Below are 6,071 nucleotides of genomic sequence, written 5' to 3' on the forward strand. Positions count from 1 at the left end.
CTCACACTTTTTCGACTCAGGTTGCATCCAGCCATATAGGTTGTATTTTTTCACCATGATTTTTGGTTGCATAATTCAGCTTTCTCTCCAGCCATTATTTATAGCAGAATACTGTAGTTATGAAATTGCAACATGTTATAAATGAATATATGATCTTAATGAACAAAAGAAAAGAAAAAAAATTACCATATTTTATCGTTCACTCATTCAATGCTGATTTCTCAGAATCGAAGAGAGTGCACTGAGATGGTATGGTCGTGTAGAGAGAATGGATATTAATAGAGTGGTGAAAAAGGTATACCTGAGTGAGTTTAAAGAAGGAGGTGAGGTAGACCAAGTAGAAGGTGGAGAGATATGGTGGATGAGTGTGTGTGAAAGAAAGGTTTGGAAGTTGGGGAGGCTAGGGAACTGACAAGAGATAGAGTTGGCTGGATAAATGTTGTGAAGAGAAGTGGATGATCAGGGATCTGGCACCCATTTTTAACGTGGCAGCATCTGGATTGACTCCATCCGATACGTTTATGTGAAGCTGCAGAACATGTGAATGTTTTTGGCATATCCGATAGAGCCAGGATTCCGGGGGCTTGAATGATGAGTGAATGGAAACGTGGATTGGGCATACTGGGGCTGTCTGGACAGTGCTACTCATCACCCTGCCCTAGGGTGGGAAAGGAGGTCCAGATGATGATGATGATAAATATTTCATCAGTGCTTGTTGAAAGTTGTCAACCATTCAACAAGCATTGACAGAATGATTATACAGGAATCCCTCCAAACTCCGATGTAATAGAGCCAAAAGGCATGTCCGGAAAGTGGTCCCTTCAGGAAAGTGGGCCCCTGCCTCCTGGACTGGTAATTAAGGACTCTAACACAGCCTAACTTTGAAAGCCACCTAAATAACTCCCTACTGGACGTGCATAGCACCTATTTAAACCTATTTAAGATCCTGTTCACACCAATAATGGACATAAAACATGAAATAAATGAAAAGGAACCAAAGACTGAGGAATTAGAAGTGGCTGTACCTCAGCCAGGGTACTTATAGCATGTCTGTGGCCGCCTTCTCTGGCTTTGGTAGTGGTGAAAATGCTCTTGAAGCACGTACAGTAATCCAGTGTTGTGCTGCACTTAATTCTTTACACTAAGAGTTATAATTGTTTAACACTGCACATTGTTCTTAACTGCACCACGGCACTTTCAACCGCCAACATGCACTCCACAGCAAATCCTTTGCACTCTAAATTCTAATTTCTAAACACTGCACAATGTAAATTCCCGTGTGGTCTAGCAACGAGGTATTGCAGTTTGTTCACTGTTTATTCACAAAAAATGAGCATGTGTGGCTATCATTACAATAAGCATCTGCTCTCGATCGGAGTTAGGGTATAGCTGTTGATGTGGAAACAGAGTTGCCAGATCACAACAGCCACATTACCAAACTCCTCAATTTTCATTACCAAATTTAACTTTTCATTACCAAATTCATAAAGCTAGCATTTATTTTTCACTAATGATATATACAAGTGGAAATACGTGTAATCATCATCATCCGGACCTCCTTTCCCACCCAAGGGCAGGGTGAGGAGTAGCAATGTCCAGACAGCCCAAAATTGCCCAGTCTAATGGTCCACGCTTCCATTCACTCATCATTCAAGCCCCCGGAATCCTGGCTCTATCAGATACGCCAAAAACATTCATCACGTTCTGTAGCTTCACATTTCTTATCCGACAGAGTCAGTCCAGACGCTGCCATGTTAAAAAGGGGTGTCAAAAATCCCTGATCATGTACATCTCACAAAATTCATCCAGCCAGCTCAATCTCCTGTCAGTTCCCTAGCCTCACCGACTTCCACACCTCTCTTCCTCACACATTCATCCACCATATCTCTCCACCTTCTTGGCCTGCCTTGCCTCCTCCCTCCTTCGAATTCACTCAGATATACCTTCTTCACCATTCTATTGTTATCCATTCTCTCCACATGACCATACCATCGCAGTACTCTCTCTTCAATTCTGGTGTCCACCGACTTCCTCACTCCACATCTTTCACGAATCACATTATTTCGTATCCTATCCACCCTCTGTACTCCACATACATTCCTCAGCAGTCCCATCTCCACTGCTCTTACTCTTGACTTTTCATTTTCATGCCACACCATAGTCTCACATCCATATGTTAAAGTTGGCACTAACACTCTCTCCACCCTCTTGGCCTACCTTGCCTCCTCCCTCCTTCGAATTCGCTCAGATATACCTTCTTCACCATTCTATTGTTATCCATTCTCTCCACACGACCATACCATCTCAGTACACTCTCTTCAATTCTGGTGTCCACTGACTTCCTCACTCCGCATCTTTCACGAATCACATTATTTCGTATCCTATCCACCCTCTGTACTCCACATACATTCCTCAGCAGTCCCATCTCCACTGCTCTTACTCTTGACTTTTCATTTTCATGCCACACCATAGTCTCACACCCATATGTTAAAGATGGCACTAACACTCCTTCACGTAAGCCTCGTGCAGCTGCAACACTCAAGCCTCTGTTTCTTATCAAGGCCTTCATTGCACCAGCTACTTTTCTTCCTTGTGTCATTCTGCTTTCAACTTCTTTTGCACATTTTCCTCTCTTTTCTGTCACTTTACCCAGGTATTTGAACTGTCTCACCAGTTCGTCTCTCTCTCCATTCACTGTTACATTGCACTGGGAGTCACCTTCTCTCTCAATAACCATCACTTTACTCTTTTCTACATTTACTCTCAAAGAACGACAGTTACAGATATCAGCAAAACTCTGCACTAGCCTACCCAGTTCTTGTCCGGTACTTGCAAGCAGTACTGCATCATCAGCATACGACAAATTTGAGATATTCCATCCATCACCCTTCATTACCAATGCCATCACCCTTCATTACCAATGCCTTGTGTTTTCACTTCTCTCATCACCCCATCCATATATACATTGAACAACCATGGGGACATCACACAACCTTGCCGCATGCCCACACTGATTGTGAACCATTCACTTGGATGCCCATTAACCCTGACACATGCTTCACTACCATCATAAAAACTCTTGACGGCACCTAATGGCTTACCCTCTACACCGTACATGTGCAAAACTTTCCACAATCCTTCTCTGTACACTTTGTCATATGCTTTTTCCAGATCCATGAATGCCATAAACACCTTATGGTCCTTCTCACAAGCCTTATCTACTATCTGTCTCACTGCAAATATTTGGTCCACACATCCTCTGCCACTCCTGAAGCCACCCTGTTCATCACTCACTAGGACTTCTGATATCTCTCTTACTTTCTCTATAATAATTCTTCCATATACCTTCCCTACCACACTCGGTAAGCTTATGCCACAGTAATTCTTGCACTCACTTCGTTCACCTTTATTTTTGTACAGGGGTACAATCACTGCCTTTTTCCACTCTGCGGGCAGTTTCACTCATCCATGCCTTCTTACATATCTCCAACAAGCACTTCATTCCATTTTCTCCACTACATTTAAGCATCTCTGCATACACCTCATCAACCCCAGCTGCTTTCCCATTTTTCATCCGCTTTACAGCACTCTTCACCTGTGCGAGTGTCATGTCTCCTAGCACTGCATTCCTTCTCTGCACACCCCCAAAACCAATCATGTTTACAGCTGCTCTGCTCTCTCTATCCCCATTCATCAGGCTTTCAAAATATATATGGATAGGGTGATGAGAGAAGTAAAACCACGAGTAATGGAGAGATGGATGTCATTGGTGATGGTGGAATATCTCAAATTTGTTGTATGCTGATTCATTGTTACTTGCAAATCCCGGACAAGAGCTTGGTAGACTAGTGCAGGGTTTTGTAGATGTGTGTGAGTGTCATGCTTTGAGAGTAAATGTAGAAAAGAGTAAAGTGATAGTTATTGAGAGAGAAGGTGACTCCCAGTGTGATGTTACAGTGAATGGAAAGGCAAATTCTAATTCTGTCTCAATTGTTGGCATCATTCAGAGTTGCTATCCAGTGCACCATCATTTATGACTGTCTTTTCAACAGTTACATGTATGTCTACAGCCTGCACACACTATATATTGTGCTAAAACTCTGATTAACTCAAAGACTGTTTGCTGTTTTCAAAACAATCCTGAAAAATACAGCAAGAATAGGCAGGTACCTTCTACTGAGATATGCCATGGCAGAAATGATTTTGAATTGCAAAGTGGGACCTGACAATGGCAGTTCAGTCACTGACTGGCTACATCAAATCTTTATATCATTCCTGAGTCAACTGGCTAGAATGAATGCTTATGTGAAAGACCACTATTGGCCCAAGACATGCTAAATCACATCAGACCTTTTGGTATATACCTGCATGTGCTGTACAGTACACTCTTGATATAACGAACTAATACCAGACACTTGACGTTGAAGCCAAACATCATACTGTTCGGTATTTTCCCAGGCATCATGGCTTTTACCGAACAAAGATTGGTAAATATAGAGCAATATTCAGCCGTACAGTAGTACATAGTAACATACATCTAAGCCTAAATGGCTCTTTTTCTCAAATATTCTATTTATGGCTCCTCCCATGATGCTGGTCACCCAGAAACTAATGCAGGTGTGTGTGTGTGTGGGTGTGGGTGGTGTGGTGGGGGGGGGGATGCCATGCTGGTCAGTGCGTCCTGCACCTCCATTCTTTTACCAAACAAAATTCATTAAATGACCATAACATTGGAAATGTCAAGAGATGATATAGATGTTTGTACAGGTATAATTTACCACTAACTTCCCCCTCCCCCATTAAAAATATATATATATATATATATATATATATATATATATACCCCCTTCACACCCGCCCACCACCACCCTCCCAATTACATAAGCTTATACTTTGTATATGGTATGAATGGGGTGTCTGGGAGAAACCATGCAATAAGGTGGAAGGACAAGGTAGTTTGTACATAAATAGGGATGGGTGACACGGCAGGAGTTTTCTTTGCCGAGTTAAATTAGAGAAATGCAGTCATTTTTTTTAACAAGCTTCCCCCCCCCCCCCCCTGACAGGATGGGTCTTTTTCCCATTAGAGGTTAATCTCATTCACAACTTTTCACATAATTCATTCAGTGATTAGTATTGCTGGCTCATTGAAGTTACTGGCATGATAGCTCCTGGGTTTAATCCTAATGAATGTAGCTTATGCTAGTTGTCATTAGTGTCCCTCAACCCACTGTGGGTTGGTGGATAAGAGTACATTGGGCAACACCTAGTGGAGGTAACTTTGGTAACCTGAATGATGCATTGGCAGTGTATCTCAGGGTAATGGGTGAATAACCTGCCATAGGCTCAGTGCCTAGGTTATGGATGTGAGCACCATTGCAATATACCACTTGGTATCTGCCCTGCATTTACAATTTACATACTACAGTTAAACAGCTTCCTCATCATACCTTCATGTTTTTACTGCCATGCAAGACAAAGTTCCGTACAGGATAATAACAATACATATGTTTTTGACCATGGAAGTAGATGGTTTGTTGTTGCATGCAACACATGATCATGGTATGGGGAACTGTTGTGCGACGTTATATCAAAATCTGTCCATGCATGTGGAAGTTACAGAGTGGACATGAAATTGCACATGTACTGATGGAACCACACAAATTTAGAGTCTCCAACCGGTTTCACTGGTAGGGGACTAATAAATCAGTATTTCAGCTAGGGTTTGACTTTCTTGATTGTTTTAAAGCTCCAAGCTTTGGTGCTGATATGCTTGGGCTAATGTAATATAAATAATACACTACTATAGTACTACACAAGATTGGCTTGTGTCCAGCTATTTTCTCAAACCAGCAATGAGTCCATCCATCTACCCATTGTCCCATCAAGAATGTAGAGACCTGGTGCTGGACTACCCAGTCCGGACATTAAAACATTGCATGAAGGTCCACTCTTGGTCTCCCAATATGCATCAAATAACTTTTCTATAAAAGTACTTTAGTGCAACACCGGTACGTTCAACAAAATTAGCATCACGATGCCCCAGGCATCATATTTTGAAACAGAATACT

Source organism: Coenobita brevimanus, chromosome 71 (assembly GCF_032717465.1).
Source record: "Coenobita brevimanus isolate Jiangsu-jjx chromosome 71, ASM3271746v2, whole genome shotgun sequence".
Classification (NCBI taxonomy): Eukaryota; Metazoa; Arthropoda; class Malacostraca; order Decapoda; family Coenobitidae; genus Coenobita; species Coenobita brevimanus.